Here is an 18,885-nt window from a genome sequence, read left to right as displayed (position 1 = left end):
GTACCTCACCAGTAACCACCACAAATGCTTCACCCAGCACTGAGGCCAACAGCAAAACTTCCTGCCTGCTCTGCCAAATGCAAACTATTATTTCCCTATTTCCTCTGAAAGGAACAATTGCACAAGAGCTGCAGGAGGCATGAAAGGCATCCTTTGGATGATGACACCTCAAGAAAAATAAAATACAATTTCTCATAGAAGTATTTAACCAATATTCAGATATATAGGTATACCTATTGTCTTTAAAATCTTTCAGGTTAAGAATTAAATAATTGAAGTTATTTTCATTACAATTAAACTTCATATCCATTTTAATTGCTAAACAAAAAATTACAATCAGTAAAATCAAGGGATTTCTCCTATTTAACAAACCAACTAACTCAAACTTGCACTTTGAAGTATTCTCTATTTAACAACAGTTCAAGATAGGCCAAAGAGGTAGCAAGTTTCAAAATATTTATAAGCGAGAAATCCAAGACCATCAGGTGAGGGTATTTCATAAAACACTTGAACATGTCAGAGCCAATGGCTCAGGATTCATGCAAATATTACAGGCTACTTACAGCTCTTGGACAAGATGCACAGGACAAGTACAGCACTTACCTTGCCCTAGCACTTCCAACTGCAACACTTTGAGAACTTATTGGTGTTGGCGGTTCTACTTGACACCAGTATGAACGTCAAAATTCACCCTCTACAACATCTCTAACTTACTTCACACACCAACACTAAGAAAATATTCAGGAACTATGCTCTCCACTAGGTGTCCAACAACTCTAGGGTTAAGTAAAATACTTTAAGAAATGCCTTATATGCTTTAGCTCCACACAATACGGAATGCTCCGTAGTCAAGTTCTGATGTTAAATTCACTACCCAGCCAATCAAAAGGAGCTCTTTGAAATATTCAAGCAGTTGTACAAACGGCAGCCTCTGTGCTGATCCCAGGACATAAGCTGTTGTTTTCATCCATCTGCAGAAAGCACTGAAGAATTTTATATATGTCAGTCTTCTTCAAAATTCTGAATGCAAAACTTGCCAAGGAAAATATAATTATAGCTCTGTCTTTATCGTGAAGTACATGCTCCTTTCCAGCTGCTAACCAGTCTCTTACTACACTCCCAATAAAGCTTGTACTTTACGATCATTAAAAATACAGCACGGACCTGAAAAAGCAAACTCGATTTTCTCTCCTTGGAACACCATACTTTTCTTAATTTTCATGTGCAAAATGTCCTTGTTACCAGCAGATTGTTTCACTTCCACTTTCGTTTTAATCGTGTGCAAAAAAAATTTGAAAAAGGCAAACTAAACTAGACATCCATGAAACGTTTCTGCAGTCGGTTTTCAGAGCAGAACCCAAGGCAAGACCAGACAGTTTCACTTCAAGTATTGACAATCATACAAGAAGCAGTGAAACAAATACTTTTGTTCCACGAAGCCTTCTAAACCTTTTTTTTTTGGGGGGGGGGGGGGGATGGTGGTTGGAATAAAAGATACAAGAGGCCACAAAGTCTGAACAGCCAGTGATTTTCCCTCAACACCCTGCAAATAAGAGTGGCCTGGTAGGAACTACAGAGTGAATGCCCATTTTCCTAAGCAAATTAGATGAATGATCTTCAAAAATGGGTTGATCAACCTCTAAAATTGCCACATTACTATCTAAAACACTACAGTTGCCTAAAATCTTCACCCACAGTCAGAACGGAAGGTGAAAGACCAGAGACTGGTTCTCCCATCACAGATAGCAAGGCACAATATCTAGTCTTTAATTGAGTATTCTGAAAATTACAGTATTACTACAGTATTCTGAAAACTCAGTATATTCAGTTGGTATGATTAGTCCTCTGCCTAAACCCTTCTCAAACACTTCACAGATCCCAAAAATACAGTATCAAAACAACAAATTACTAGAATTAAAGCAACATTTTTAAAACATTTGTACTAAAGCATCAAAAAAATTCAATTCAAGTGAATAATCAACTATTATATTTATATTTAAAGAATAAAAGCAATAATTTGGGTAACAAAACAATGGCTGTCTTGTTCTTTGGATTCTGTAAGAATGTTAATCTGCTTCTGACAACCTTTTGGGCACAGAAAACTAACTGTGATAAAAAAATCAAAACCAAAAAAGTCATTGTAATTTTGCTAACTCCTGGCAGGAAAGAAATTTCAGTCTTAGGAGACTGAAAACCAATACAAATCAACAGAAGAAACACAGTTCAATAAAATCAATTTAAAAAGTGAGCCAGTGCCAGCAAAAGTTTTGCCAGTCCTCAAATTGGCACCTAGTTACACCTCCCAAAAACTAACCACATAAATTATGATGCAGCTTACTACAACATTATGACATTCTCCTTTAAGCATTTTATCTTTAGGCTTTCCACTTTAGCAGTTAATTTAAACATTTGCACAAAAACAAAACTGAAGTGCTAATGGAAAGAGCAACTATTTTGTCAAAGTGTCTTGTCTCAAACAACACAACCATACCTTACAGTTTCACAGACGACTAGCACAACTATGTGAATTGGCCACACTGACTCAAAGGTGTCCATCTAGTTCAGCCTTGCAGAGGACCAGTTAGCAGCAAATGGTGCAGGACAAAGGGTAATGGAAGTACAAACCTTCCCCAAAACAATACCTTTTTATTTTGCAAAACAGTCTGCTGTAATGAGTTTTCTAGCTCAATTCTACTTGTTCATGCAGGCATGTTCTGCCCCTTTGCCCTGGAAACTGGGAAGTGGGGTGGGGATATATCTATTTTTAAACATTCTCCTGATTTTCAGTTAATGCCTCAAGGCCTCACAGCATGAAAATAAGTACCAGTCTTCCTATAGTTGCCTCCCTTACAATACTCAAGATTTCAAAGAGGTCTACCACATCCTCACTATCACCTCCTAAGACCCAAAACCCATCTGGCTGCCACAGTGCTTTTCCATCCCCCTCTCCACCTCTCCTTGGCCTTCCTTGCTGCCAGTCCACTGTTCATTCAACCTTTGTTTAGCTAACTTCAGCATATTTATTCCAGAAAAAAAGGAATCCAACAACTAAACTAAAATAGCTCAGCATGAGAAGGAGGACAGGCTGAAGGCCTAAACCACAGCCGCCAACACATAATGTCTTAAGCTTTTGAAGAACTACAGCCACAAGGCAGGTCTTTTAACACCAAGAAGTCCTACTTTCTTTTCTTAACAAAAACATACATATAAAAGCACTGACTGGCAAACTTTATTCAAACATTTTCTAGTTTTACATATCCTTTCAAGTGACAATGATTAGTATTTTATTTCCCTGTCTTCATAATTTGTAGTATTTCTTCCTGAGCAATAACTAGGCTTTTTCCAAAGAACAATCCACTATTACTCCCAAAAAATCTCAAGTATAACAGCTAATCAGAGATCTAATTAATCAGTTAAATCCAGTCCAAGTATACACTTAATGGTTTGAAAGTACTGATTAAAGTAAGCTCCTTCCTCTCTTCTCTCCCTGCACCACTTTTTTGCACTTCAATACTACCATCTCATCACCCTGTCACAGTCACACATACTGTGAAATACCAGAGACCTCTGCAATCAATAGCAGTTTATCTTGAGTCCCACTTCATCATCCTGCTACACACCAAACTTTCACTGCCTTCTAATGCTCCATCTGTAACCTTCTAGTTCTGTGAAGATGCATCCTTTTGCTTTCCATTAAGATAACACTGTACTTGGGACTGCTCATCACTCTTTCAGAAGGAAATTGCGATTTCTGTGAAACTGCTCACAGGCCAGGTTGCACACAGAGCTTCCATTTGGCTGGAATAAGGAAGTCTTACCACTCGTCAACATCAAGAGAAATTAGAGCCTTGACTACTCTTCATAGGATACTATAAACAGACATGAGACAACATAAAACAAGCTTCCCAGTGCTTCTGAGACAAGAGAAACATCACAGATGCATAGTTTCTTAGGATATTTACTCCATAGAGGAAACAAACCAGTTTTACTTGCATTCTTTTATAATAGTGCTTAAAAGTAGTCAATTGGATGCATTTAGAGTTCAGATAGGTGGAATTTTTTTCTTTCAAACATCTACAGCTGAATCAGAATGGGACGTGTTCTTATTATCCTGTATTAATAAAATCATATTTCATCAGATTTACTTTACAGAAGTAAACAGTTATGCCAGACATGCAATTTTAGCTTTGAGAGTGACCTCTATTACAATAAATCAACTGGCAAAACCCAAATTAATTCCCGAAACACAAGTTTCATTCATGGATTTTTAGATAAGCTTACTACCTACTATCATCTAACATCAGTTACTATCATCTAGAATAACTAATCTCTTTAAGAAGCCCTACTAAAATCATGGCTCTACTCCCTCTGCAAATATTATGGATAGTTTGATATTTCCTTATCAATTTTGAATGTCATTTTTCAGATTCACAGTTGGTATTACCTGTGTAAAACACTGCTTTTTCTGTCTCCCTTACCGACCTCTCTCAGTCGCTATTTTACTTGCCATGAGTGGGCTTCCACTAAAATGGTTAATAATACCTTCCTCCAGCCCTGCTACCTTCTCACAGATGCTGTTGTGCAGCTGTGCACTGAACTGAAGCAAAGACATGATACTGATGTAAAAAAAAAAAATTAAAAAAATCAGTCACAACTTTCATCTTGATCAATTCCCCCAAACTAGTCCAACTCCAGATGTGATAAGTGAGCAACTGGAACACACAGAATAGGTCGGGAGAGAGAGAAAGCAACAAGCAGAAAGCAGGAGCACCCCTTTCTGAGAAACCGCCGATTCCAAGGTCAGGTTAAACCAGTAAGGAAGTCACATCCTTTAAAGGCTGCAGAGCTACAGGTCTGGCACTGCTGCCTGCAACACTAACGCAGCAAGGCCAATTATCCTAAGTGGAGTTTCACAAGACCAAAACCAAAAGGCAGCCTTAGAATGAAATGCCAGTGAATAAATACATAATAGAGGTTTGTACACTGAAGTCAATAGAATCCATTTCGTGGGCTCTTATCTGTACTTTAGACTGACACATAGCTGTGTTGTTTCCAAAGTAACTACAATACCCTCTATGGCACCGGCAGCTTCAGTAAATATATTTAGGGAACACAAACCAGGTATGCAACTAAAAACCACAACTAGGAAAGGATATAAATATATTTTCCCTTCCTGACACATGACAATATAAATTTTGGAACTATATGACACTACATAGTCCAATTTTCATATTTAGCAAATCAGTAAACAATACTTGGCACTAAAAAAGTCTTTTAATTTTCACTTCAAAATAATTTTTAATACTTCAGGCAATGAAAATAACTAAGACAAAGGTATTTTGGCATACAATGTTACAGCAAGTTACCTTCCAACCTTCTATATATAGCAATCTAGAATTAAAACTACAGTAGGGGAAAGTCTCCTACTCAGAATAACTACCTTTCATATTTGTTTCAAAATCATCCCAGAACACATGATTTGGGTGTGGGTTTTATTTGTTAACACTATAGTATTTTTTGGTTGTTGTTATTCAAACAAAAATATTGTGTAGCATTTCAAAATGAGGAAAAACTAATCAAGCTTGTTATTGTAAGACTGCCAGGGAGAAACAACATAAGACATTCTTTTTATTTGCTTTAGATTCACCTGCTTACTGCAATTAGTGAGGGCAGGGGGTAGGAATGCATTTCAAGTAAAAATCTGTGTCTGGCAAAAAAAAATTCAGCAGACTGACAAAAGTTATTAGTCAAAATTGATAATTCCCTAGAAAAGCTGACTGAACATATTTCTACATGTAAACAGAATAAATTTCAAAAATAAAAAAATCACTTATTGAGCCATTCACTCATTCATCAAATGCTACACATAGGAAAAAAAAACAAAACACACAAACAAGAAACATTCAGGAATCAACATTAACCAAGCTCCAGGGAAGCCAAGAGGAGGTATTTACTATTAGGAATAAAACAGCATTTGTGTGAAAATTTCCTTTCTAAAGAACATATTTAACTTGCAGAAAACTCTGAATTTTAAGTAATTCAGTGCACAGAGACACTAGATGGAACTGAGAAAAACTGTTCCTTTATCTGTGTCACATTACTACACATGCTTAATAATTACATACAATTAAATCCTTACTTTATTCTAACCCACAAAGCAAGAAAGCATTCATACAACACCTTCAGGTATGGAAGGTTTCCCTTTCCAAGGAGTAAGTACACAGAGCCTAAAAAACCAAAATGTCTTCATCAGTTTTTTATTCAACATAATCTTGCTTAAATTAATACTCTACCATGAGATTTGTTGGCTTTTAAACACAGCTTTAAATAGGTTCAGATAAACTACTGTTTATTGCTCATCTCAGTTTTAGAAGCTGAGAACATGCCAACTTTTTACAAATGAACACTAACCACAGAAATATGGTACACACAAAAAAAATCAGGTATTAAAATTTTAACTGGAGACAGTACCAGAGGGCTGGGCTGCTGTTCACTTTTAAAAGCTTCATGATGCAGAAGAAAAGGTAGAAAACAGAAAGTGTTCCCTAAAGGAAAAAGATCAAATCTATCTTTGCATTCCTATAAATTCTCAGCTACTGCAAAAGTTAAAGCTTCACACAATCCACGTAGCCTCAACAACCATTCCAGTGTACACAAGCTTCTGTGGTGCTGCTTGTGGTTGGCAATACAAGCTGCAATAAGTCAATGATGGATTTCCTTCCCACCTCAGCATCCAGGAATCACTGGAGAAGCAAGATTCATCTGCAGCAGCATAACACTGTCTGCATAGGGAGTAAATTTTCTCCAGATATACTTCAAGATCTTTGCAAGGGACCACAGGAATAAGATTTAAAAGGTCAGTGGTTCTTACCTGTTAATTCAAATTCTGTTGAATCAAATGAGTCAACAGTTCTGAGCACAGTGAGCTCAAATTCTTAACTGTTCTGACAAGCACATTACCTTCAATTTCCACGACAGTTTTTAGTTAAAACTCTAGAGTACTTCTCATTACACAGATTTCAGGATATTTGTACCAGGTCTCTGAAAAATGCCATGATTTTTGGATTTGAAAGAAAATGAGCAAGATCCAGAAGAAAAGGGCAGGGGGAAGAAAGCTATCACAAATAAAACTCCCTTCAGTTGTTTGAAGTGCTCAGAGGAATGAAGTAAACAAATGCAAATTTTCTAGTATCCACACAATCATCACATTCTGTTTATGCTGATTCTAAATTTTAACAACGCATTATCATTTTATTCACCCCTCCCCTTTGAGATATGCAAAGACAGTTTCCATAGTAACAGGAGAGACTTAGTAGTAACCAAAGGCAGAATAGCACTAACTTATGTAATACCTTGAAACTCACCTTGGTTTCTAAAATGTATATGTGCTTATTTTAGGACAACAAACACAGTGGCTATTTATTCTTTACACACACCCTATTATGGTCAAAATAAACATCTCAAATCCCTGTATTTTAATAAGTCAGTTTCACAGATAGGATGTAACAGACTAATCCCAAAGAAGTCTTTTCACACATCAGGATTTCTGCAGTAAATTACTCAACACTTATGTCTAAAATAACATATTCTTGACTTCTGAGCATTCTCTGACAATGCCTTAAAAAAAAAAAAAAAAAAGAGAGCACTACTAATTTTCTTCATCACAACTCTTTGCTACATGTTCCTCAATGCTGATTGAAAACAGATCCTAAATACAAAAAAGACATACAAGTTAGAGCAGGCAAGCTAAAAATCAATTAAAGGATATCAAACTGCTTACTTCACACAAATATTAGAAAACCCCTGTATTTTTAGGTGTTTTTCATAGTGATAGTATCATCATGGGAAATCTTATCCAGATCAACTGCGCCTGTCACTGGGTACAGTCCTCCTTTGACAAACATATGGCAGCTCAATCTAGTCATGATAGATCAGTATCCCTGGAGTTCGGCAGAAGAAAATGAGTCATGCCCAAGTTGCGTAGGACCAGGCAGCCAGAATCTGGTAGGAGGTCCTCAGAAAAGCAGAGCTGTCTTCAGAAAGCTTATAGCTGAAAGGGTAACACAAAAACCTGCTGAGAGAGGGATGACACAGAGTCCAAATGTTTCAGGGAGAGAGGGTTTTAAGAAACGGTCCACTACGGATTACTACTGTAAAACGAGAACAAAATACCAGCTAAATAATCTGACTAAATCACAACAGTAAGGTCGAATCTTCAGAAGAGGTGAAGCTGATGGTCAAGGAAAAAAGCTCACAGGACACCAGAAGGTGCAGAATGCACTAGCAGAAGCACAGAAGAGTTACAGTCAAAACACTGGAAGGCTGGAAGGCAAAAATACTCAACTATGGGCAAAGGAAGTTACAAGTGCTTGATATCTTAACTCTGCGTGGGAGTCCAATGCCACTCAGCTACTTAAAGGCCAAGAATTTTCCTGGTTAATTGTTTTTTAATATTTGCTTCAAAATCCTCTGCAAATCCAGCCATCCACAGCTTTTTTAGCTATATGCCATAGTTACAACAAGTCAGTTGCTGACTGAGCTATCCAAACATAGATCTCTCCTGAATTTCTCCTATTCTTTATCACTAAAAATAAAGAATATAATAAGAAACTAAAAACTTAATTAAACTGAGAAACTAATTGGATTTCCAAGACAGATGACTGCATTGAGATGCTATCAAAAAGTAAAGGACAGCTTGAAGTCATCATCCTTTAGAGGAGAGAGGACTTGAAATTTCTGTCCTCTCAACAGAAATGGTAAGACCAGATCATGATAAGTTTAACTAGAGACAAACAAATAGAAGTAATGGAATTAAAAATATCCCAAACCTGTAATGTTGAGTTTTCATCACTAGCAAAATCTACTAGCCGTAAAAAGCAGTTTACTAAGGAAGCAGCAGAAATCTCACAGCTCACAAACTTTTAATACCAGTGCATGCCAAAATAATCATGCAAAAGCATTTTGCTGTGTGACCAAATTCATCATCCTCTTTATATTAGTCCACCACACATGAAGTCTAACACACAACCACCAAATTCCAAATGCATTATTCAAGCCTCAAAAGGTCACTGCCTCAGTTTCACAGTCACCTTAGTGATACAATTCTACGGGCAGCTCTGTTCAGACCATCACTTGATGCCATCACAGGAAGCAGACCATCCTTGTTCACCCCTGTTGACCCCCACCCACACGGTCCTCCCTCTTCTTTGCACTGGTGCTAGTGCTTAAAGCGAGTCAGGATAAGAAATTCGTAATTTTTCCAGTTGCCTGTGGTTTTTTTTACATCCAAGCAAGTTAAAGCAACAGACAGTGCTCATGGGCACTAGGGGCAACCCAGGTACAAAGCAGAAAGGGAGCATGAACTCCTTCCCTCCTCGTGGGTTTCAAGTAGTGGGATGAGCATGCCTACTCCTACTAGCTCTCCTGTGCTAACAATATTGTTTGCATGGCCAGCTGGGGTCAACTCCAGAGAAAAAAGCCACACTTTAACAGTCACTCACAGGAGAATGGCTCAAGCCAATTGTAACACTGCATCTAAAAACCCGTTTTCCAGAAACCTTCACTTCTCAAATGCCAAAGTCTGATTAATTTGAAGAGCTCAGAGTGTTAAGATGATGGCTAATTCCAGAATAGAAACTCAATTGAAAGAAAAATCTTTGAATTACTTTAAGGAAAGGTTATGTTATGCAGTGCATTGTTCCTTCAGTAAATACAATGTAGTGCTGTATTAAAAACTGATCTAGCTCAATATTATAAGACATAATTTGAGAGAAATTTATTAGCCAAATAAAGGTCCAGGTTCTCTGTCTCACCTCAAAGGCAGCAAATTAATCCACAATCATGGATTAAATTTAAACAAGACAAGAATCCAGAATTATCAAAAATTATCCAGAATTACAAAGCAACTTAAAAGTCAATAAATACACAGCATGCAAAATCCCAGTGTCATCTGCAGTCTCAGAACAGAAGGTTCCTTAAAACTTTCTACCAAATTAACTAGGGAACAAGCAGAGCCAGCGTGAGTAGGGAAACAGCCTCATGGTGTTCCATCCAGTGGAGACACAGTTTTGTTGATCCAATTTTCATAACCACAACTAAATACCTTCAAGCACAGTGTCAGATGTTACCTATTTAGCTGTCATTTAAAAATACTGTTAAAAAGGCACGTATACACAGGCAAAACAACAGTAAAGATAATCTATATAAACAAATAAATAAATCCTTGAATACCTGAGGAAATATGGCAAAAATAGAATCTTAGGCTCTTCCCTAGTCCTAAAATTCATTTTACATCCCTTTTCTGTCAAGTGTTTAGATTATCTTTGCCAGCTTCTGCTCTAACCCACTAATAACCTCTGATAATGGGAACTTGTTTAAAAATCTAAGAAATTTGACTGTTATAGGTAAAAACTTTCCAGCCTATATTTAATCTAAATCTCGCCCACTAAAATTTACTTCCTCTTAATCTACATCAGAACCACAGAAAAAAAAAACGGAAAAAAACTTTAAAAAGAAAACAGTGCTTCTGTGAACTATTTCTTGCATGCATACATACCCATCCCACAGCCTTTTCCACCACACCAAAATAATGCAATACTTCAACAAAAAAAAAAGAAATTATTCATGGGTTTGGAGCCTCTCAATCCACATTGCTACTTTCCCCTGTACTTTTTGGGTTGTTTAATACTCAAGACTAAACACAAAAGTGCAATCAAAAAGAAAAAATAAAAGCCTTCTGTAACTTAAACTGATTTCACATATCCAAGGATAACATCCACTTTTGCCATCCACATGTTGCTCACAGACCAATTTGTGACTAGGAGTCCTGAATTATTTCCTACACCTCTGCTTCCCAAACATCTGTATTTGAGCATCCTACAGCCTCTTCCTAGTGTGGCATTTTGTACATAGCAGCTTTTTAACTTTTGGGTTGTACTTCCCAAACCTGTTAAAATGATTGAATTAAAAGTTTATTCTATTCTTCTCCAGACAAGTGTTGGCATTCCCTCCTAACTCAATGGTACATCTGCAATTTTTAACTTTCAAGAAAATGATAGATAATATAACTAAAATCACCCTCAGAACAAGTCATCTGGTTTTCTCCCAACCTTCAAGAGATCTTCCAGCTTTGCAAAAGGTAATTTAAAGCTATTTAGGGATTAGTTACTTGACATGCAAAGTTATAGGATCAACTGAAATACCGTATCGACCAACCAGATGAACATGGAACTACGTTGAAACCTCCTAAAGTTTAAAACTGATTCTAAGATGGCTTTTAACCATATTTATTTTTCAGAACAAAATGTTATGTAACACAATAAGCCCACTTATAACATGTTACATTTCTCAAATAATTGTATTTCTTCACCGGAGAAGAAGGATTGTATTTCTTCGCTGGCTGACAGGCATCTCAGTATTTTAGTCCATAAAACATAAAAAAAAAAATTACTTTTTTCCATACAGACACATCAAAATTGATTAAGTACAAAATGTAGAAAGCACCAGCACTATACATAGTAAGAAACATTTAATACCACCTACAGCCAGACTAATTACGATTAAAAAAAAAAAAACAAGAGAGAGCGAGCTGTTCCGATATAGCATTTTCACAGCACCCTTGGGAGGTACAACTGCTGCTTCACAGACAGCGGATGTTCCAACTTCCTTAGTTTATACAGCAAGCCAACAGATTAGACAATTCAGAATTCAGAAGTGTCATGTCCTCAAACAAGACCGCTAGATCACGTAGCCTTGCATCTCCCTCTCAGAGTTATTTCGTGAATACTGCTGAAGTTTCATTAGTTATAATTAAAATTCATGTTTTTAAGGTGTTAGGCTGGGAAGAAATCCATGCACATCCCATCCGCTGAAGTTCAGTAATTTTAGCTCAGGGTGTCAAGACTACTCCAAACAACATCAGAAGTTTTTCTCTGATAAGAAACCACACTACTGTGATTATGAAGGGGTACGGGTTATTTTTTTTCTTCCACCTTCCATGCTCCTCCTTCCAATTACAGAGCTTTTTAAAAAGCACATTATGAGATATGACAAACTCCTGAATGTTTTACAGCACTTCCCTGCATGCTAATCCCATTTTCCTAAGTGAACTGTCTGAAAAACGGTAAAGCTTCCTACCACTCATTACAAGACAGATTCAGAATGCATATAAGCAATTCAAAGCCATCAGAGCCTGCTGAAATTAGATTGTTTTAAACGTTTTCAGCCCAACTGCTGGTTTTAACTGCAGGCATTACCATTTGCCCTAAAGTACTTTAGTATGAACATACTCACTTTTCTTAACAGAATTAAGTGAAGGCTGGAATGCTTTCCACACTTTCCTGGAGAACTGAACGCCCCTGAGGGCAGGGATGGACACCCCTGCCTGTGCAGCGCGGGGCTGCGCTCCGATACCGCGGGACCCGCGAGGTGCGGGGCGGGTCCCGCAGCCGCGCTCGGCGCTCACACACGGACCCCGCACGGGCGGCACGGAGGGAGCCAACGCGGAAGCGGAGGCTCCGGCTCCCAACAATATCGCTATTCAACAGGACCCGGCACACATCCTGCGGCGGGCTCCTTCCGGAAGGGCCGCGTCGGGCAGTACCGCAGTGCCGCCGCCGCCGCAGCCGGACCCCCCGCAGCCCGGCCCGGCGCCCTCTGCAGAGCCGCACCGCGGCTGCCCGCGGCGAAAGGGGGCGGCTCGGAGGCGCTCGGAGCGCCGCGGACACCGCGGGAAAGGCTCCCTCGCCGGCAGCCCGGCGGGACCCCGGGGCCGTTACCTGTCGCCGGCTCCGCCGCAGAGGCGGCGGCACCTCCCCGTCCTCCCGCCGGCCGCCGCAGCGGCCGCAGCCTCCAGGTCGCAGCCCGCGCCGCGGGCGGCGCCAGGCAGGAGCAGCCCCGGCAGGAGCAACGCCAGCAGGAGCAGCCCCGGCAGGAGCAGCCAGGTCGGCACCGCCGCACGCCGGCGCGCTCGAGCGCGCTCATCGGTGCCGCGCTGCAGCGGAGCGAAGGCAGGAACACGAGCACGGAGGAGGGAGGGAAGGCAGGAAGGAAGGGGCAGGAGCTCCGGCTGCGCCGCTGCCGCCCCGGCGGGTCGAACCCGCTCGCGCCGGCCCCGCCACCACCCGCCGCTTCCGGCGGCCCCCGCGCCGCCGGGCGACACGTCACCGGCGCGTGACGTCACCGGCAGGGGCGGCGGGCGGAGCGCGGGTCTGGTCCCAGTGCTGGGTCCGTGCGGCTCTCGGTGCAGGCTCCCATCCCGGTCCCGCTCTCGACCCCGATCCCAGCCCCGGGCAGACCGGACCGGCGCGCCGGAGTGCGGCAAGACGGGGCCGTGCCGGCGGGCGGTGGGGAAAGTTGTGTCCGGCTGCGGGAGAAGCGGCCCTGGCCAGCCCGCCCCGGACCCCGCCGAGGGGCCGCTCTCCCGGGCCGCTGAACCCCTCAGAGCAACCCGTGTGCTTGGCCGAATGCAGGAAAGGCACAACGGGAAAACAAGGCATTTTGGGCTACAGCGCAAAACCGAGACCTTAGACTTTGTTAAAATTGCCCTTTTTCCGCCGCCGGTCAGGCACCTGAGAGGAGCGTTCTGAACGGGAAGTACGAAAGGAGTTTCGGTGTGTGCTGCAGCACGCTCAAAACAATAACAAAACGAAAAAAAAAAAAAGAGGTGTTTCACATATGATCAGACAAACTGAAATCAAGAAAACTAAGTCTTCACAGAGATTAAACCCCGATGTCATTGTGATTAAAACCTTGACTGAAAAAAAAATGCTTTTGTTTAAGGTGTTTCCATCAAGCCACTGAATGGGAGTAAAATCTATTTCTCCTGTTGAAACCTGTGGGATTTTCCACCATTCTGTTTAGAGACATTTAACAAGAATAACATAGCCTTTAAAGATCGAATTCACTCTAATATTTTAGGTACACAATACATGAGAAAATAATGCAGCACAGATGCCAAAAGCTATATAAACATTACATTTCCTATTAACTGTCGCAATTACCTAAGAAATAACAGAAAGGGGTTCAAAGGGTCTTGAGAAAAGCCTTTGCGGGCTTCGTAGACCCTAAGCAGACAGGAGCATGAAATGGAGTGGTACAAGGTACTTCTGCAGGTCAGCAAAATCTGTGAAGCTAACTGTGAAATCCTATAATAGTATTAAATGCAGCAGGAAACAATTTCTCTAGCAACATAGTTGGCGTGCATACTCCCTCCCAGCTGAACCATATTTTTATGGGAAAAAAAAATACCAAAACTTTAAAGTACTCATATATCATATGAAGATTCGGAAAATGTGTCTAAACCTAATGGGTTGTGTTTGAATTGTGAAGTCCGTGCACAGCCTTATTATTTCTGTTGGTTAATACAACAGCCTTTAGAGACCAATAGTATCTGAGTAGATCTTGTGCAAAGAGAAAAATGTAAAGCCTGTATCTTAAGAAAGCTTGTTCAGTTTGTTTAACTTAAGGGAGGGGAGCTGGAGCAGAGTAAATTTCCCAGCTGGAAATGAAGAAACCAGCTGTTAATTTAATTAATTAGTTAATTTTAAAATACAAACAGAGAGGTATTCATGAAGGGTACATGAAGAGGCAAGTTTCCTGGAGTGTGAACTATTTTAGCTGAGAGCCACTGCAGTCAAAGGATATGGACTTCATGAGTCCTATGTCCTATGAAGAAAAGCCATGCATTAGAATAGCTGTGAAATGGGGCACTAACGGAGAACACTTCAGTGAAAATGCCCTGGGCCTGAAATAGAAAATTATCCTTGTTAAAAATCCTCTTTCAATATCAGTTCATTTTCACCTCTTGCTTTCAACTACGACCCAAACAGGGAAGCATTAAAAGGATTGTTCTCAAGCAGTGCCTGTGTTCTGGAGCTGGGGGAAGGTCACCCTAGCAGAAGATCTCACAGGGAGAAGCACATTAACTGGAAACACCTCATGATGCACTGCCACTTCATATTGTGCAGAATCAGCTGCATGAGCTCAGAATCAAGAAAGGGCTTCAGCCTAACCCATTAATCCACAGTAACCTAATCAACTTCTGGCTTCAATATGAGGACACAAATTCTGCTGAGTGCCCTATAAGGCTTGATCACAGAATCAGAGAAAAATATATGACCTTTTGTGTTCATCTGATATAACCTCCCTACTCAGGCCTGAGGAACACCACTCATAACCACATGGCAGTTTCATTTTGGACTGTTGATGGCTACTTTTCAAGTAGAGTGGTTCAGACTTACCCAGTCCCTACAGGACTACAAAGATGCTCCGAATACCGTGGCAAAAACTGTGCTACGTGTGCTGCTCTTATCACCTCAACCATAGAGCCAATCATCTCATGACAGAAGGCAATCGTGTTGATAGAACTGTGCGGGTTTTTCTGTCTTGACTTGTCTTTCATCATCCCAGAAAAGGCTTACAAAAAGATTTGCTCCATTATCTCCTCTGAGAGAGATGCTAGGTAAGGATGACTGTTCTGTAGTTTCCTGTACTTTGCTTTGATGATAGATGTGACATTTGCTTTTTTTTCCCAGTAACTGGAAATCCCATCTGATCACCACAGCCTTTCAAAGGTGATAGGAAGCAGCCTAATAATATTACTCAGCTTCCTCAGCACCTTTACAAGTACCTTCTGTCCAGTCCTAAGGACTTGCAAACATCTCATTTGCTGGAGTGTCCCCAGTTCAACCTTCCTCTACAGTTAGTAGTAGTCTTCTACTCCAGACTTTGCCAAATAGAGCTCTGTGAGGCCTGAGGGCTGACCTTGCTAGTAAAGAACAAAGGAAAGAGGGCTTTGAGTATGTCAGCCTTTTCACGGTCCTTCATTCCTAGGTCACCTGCCCATTCATCAGCAGAGCCTGTAGTTCTTAGGGTTGCTTGCTTGTAATGAGACTGGTTTGATGGTTTTCTCTGCCTCTGGGTGTAGACAGCTGTGATAGAAATGCTGGCATTGGTGTGAATGGAGTATGAATGGTAATATCTGGGTGTGGGGGCACTGGATGGAGCACACAACAAGGAGAGGGCTCTCAGCATGGACTATGCTACTGGGATCCAGATTAGCAGGTCATCACCCAGTACATCTTTGGGCAGTTTCACAAGACACTCCTTTCTGGAGAAAAAGGGCAATGAAGAAACCCTGATGACTCACAGAGGTGGGACAGGATGGGGACACTGATCACTATCAGCTGCTAAAGGCTACCAAGAGGCATATTCAAAATCTGTGCATGGTTGCCAGCCTAAGAAGAACCCAGAAGACATGAGGAGATCTTCACAGCCAGTGTCACTTCCCTCCCACATAATTGTAATGGATGCTGGACCTAACAGCATCTGGACATAGACATGGCCATGGCCAATGGGCAGCCTGGTCACCACTGCTGTGGTGCCCCATGGCTGCACAGGCTCATGGAAGCTCATGTCCTGCTCTGCTTTAAATACATCCACCTTCGCAGCTGCAGGTCTGGCACTGGCCTGTGCAACACTGTTGATAGAGTGTTGCAACAGTATTTCCCACAAGTGGGTATGTTTATCTTTTGCAGGAAGCAAACTGGTCTTAACATCTAAGAATTCAGCCATTTATGTTATTTTCTGTCATGAATCCTGCTCAGTATTAATGGGCTCCTACAGTCTTGGTTGAATTTTCCGAGTGTACTTTGCTGTATGGATAACATGAGAGACTTTTTTTGAGTCCTGTCCTCCATCCTTCCATTGACCTTTGGAGCAGAAAGCTTTTTTTCTTTTCATTAGTGTGTATTTTACTGCTTTGAGTTGCCATTTCTGTCAGCAACTTTATCATTCACCTAGCCTTAATCACTACATTGATTTATCTGAACAGAAAAAGGGAGAGGAAACAATCTTCAGAGTTGTTTAATGCCCGTAGTGCTTTACAATATATACATTCAGCCATTTCTAAAATAACCCTGAAGCAGTTTTGAATGGTAGAATAAAGGGGAAAAAAATGCTTTTGCTGCTGTTTGGTGCCATTTACAATATCTCTAAAGTACAAGCTGTGAATTCTCTGGGTAGATGTGAGAACTCATGAGCAAAAATATAAACCAGGCTGATAATAGAGAAAGAAACCTTGTTGGCAAAACAGAAACAAAGCACAAGCTGAAAAAATGATGGAAGGTCACATTACAGAGAGGAAGATTCAGACAATGAAATTTATTTATTAAAAAACAATGCAAATACAAACTGACAAAGTTCAAATTCCGATAAGCGATGACCACCAGATTACGGGTAAATTGTCCAATAAACATTTAAATCTACAAATTATGTGAAAAGAAGCATTAATTTTGAACAAGCTTGAGAGTAAAATTCAAATGTCTTCTCTTGATTAGAGAAGTTACTCATATCTGTACCCAAATTATAAAACTTTCTAGTTCTCAGATTTCATGCACTGATAAAACCTCTGATGAAGGTGGAATTTTATACGCTTTGTATTTGTCAGGATGAGAGGACTGGTTTAGAAACCCCTTCTCAATTGTTTCCGGGTTACTGAAATTTATTTTTTGAGGAGGGAAAGTCGTTAGTTCAAGAGGAAACTTAACCAAGTATTTTAAATAGTCCTGTATTCCAAGCTGTTAATGGACTAAGAAACTATGGGTTATAGATGCTATTGCAGTCCAGTAATGAAATTGGAACAGAGAGGATGGAAGCGAATGAAACATCTTCATTATCTGATGAGAGTATTAGCACTTATGATCTTCTTATCAATGGCCAAGAGTCTGGGTATCTCTCAAATGAGCAAATTGCCTGGTAATAGGCTAAAATGCTGGAAGAAAATGAGAAAGTATCTTTCAATCAGCAAGAAAGAGCAGTCAATTAAGTGAAAACCAGATCTGCAGAGCTACAAAGAACTTTTTGATTAAGTCTCCTAATTTTAGATATTTTTTTTCCATCAACATTGTCACTAGTATTGCAGGAGTGTTCTTTTTCTATAACATTTATGGAGTAAAGACAAATGTAAAAGAATTCTTGGAGCATACCATGTTCAGCAAAATGTTCATTGTAGCTGAGTCTCCTATTTTCATGGAAGCTTTTTTCAATTTGTTGAATTCTTTATGGGAACAAAGATGCCATTCCAGCTAGAAGATGTTGGCTAGGCAGACTGTGGTTGGATTCTGTTTATTTCAAAAATAAACAAAGACTCAATCTGCTTATACAAGATCTGGAGGCACATCCGGAGATATGAAGTCTGAAGGAAAACAATGGCAAAATGAGTGAATAAAACATTTCAGGCAGCACTTTGATTTCTGGAATCTATAGTAGGAGCCAAACAGCTTGCCAGGACACAATCTTACCAGTGATGCAGGAGCAGGGGTCTTGCCATCTGACTCAGTATTACTTGGCATGTCAGTTAGGTTACAACAAAGTGATGTTTTGACAGCTAAAGGGCATTTGGAGTAACACAGAAATGGTTGTGGAATGAATACAGTACAGATTTAGGTGATCAGAAGTATGTTAAAAACTGCCAAGGTACAATCTTGGAGGTCGTGATGTAACAGAGTTCCTCTCCTCATCTGATCTACCCAGAACATACCTCACTCTAACTGGTTTTGCCGAATTGATTGCCAGACTGTAAAAGTCTGGACATCTTATTAAATTTTAAGAAGGTTTTGATTGTGGCAATTTTGCATCTACAGTAAAGTCATAATCGGTTCATTTGTAGTTCATACTGTTTTTAAATGATCAATATAATCACTCCTGATGTTTAATGAACAGCAATATTAACACAACAAATACATACATTAAAAATAATTTGCTGGATCTCTTTTTCAGTTTTCAAGCAATGTGAGAATTCAATCCATGTCAAAACAGAAGTGATAGCTATAGAGGTGACTCACTGAAAAAGACTGTCTCAGAGGGAAGAGAGTACAGATCATTTCA

General features: G+C 40.2%; 1 protein-coding gene across 2 annotated transcripts in view; it reads right to left on the bottom strand.

Moving 5' to 3' along the window:
* STIM2 (stromal interaction molecule 2) overlaps nucleotides 1-12,856 on the bottom strand; it is a 72,244-nt gene extending 59,388 nt beyond the window's left edge. For both annotated transcript variants that reach the window (XM_029960678.1, XM_029960677.1), the window contains exon 1: nucleotides 12,777-12,856. The gene's annotated coding sequence lies outside the window, so the exon portion shown is untranslated. The remainder of the gene's footprint in view (nucleotides 1-12,776) is intronic.
* Between the last annotated feature and the right edge of the window lie 6,029 nt (nucleotides 12,857-18,885).

This window comes from Manacus vitellinus, unplaced genomic scaffold (assembly GCF_001715985.3).
Source record: "Manacus vitellinus isolate BGI_N305 unplaced genomic scaffold, ASM171598v3 scaffold_0_pilon, whole genome shotgun sequence".
Classification (NCBI taxonomy): domain Eukaryota; kingdom Metazoa; phylum Chordata; class Aves; order Passeriformes; family Pipridae; genus Manacus; species Manacus vitellinus.
Note: the sequence above shows the minus strand (reverse complement) of the source record. Positions and strands in the feature narration are given on the sequence as shown.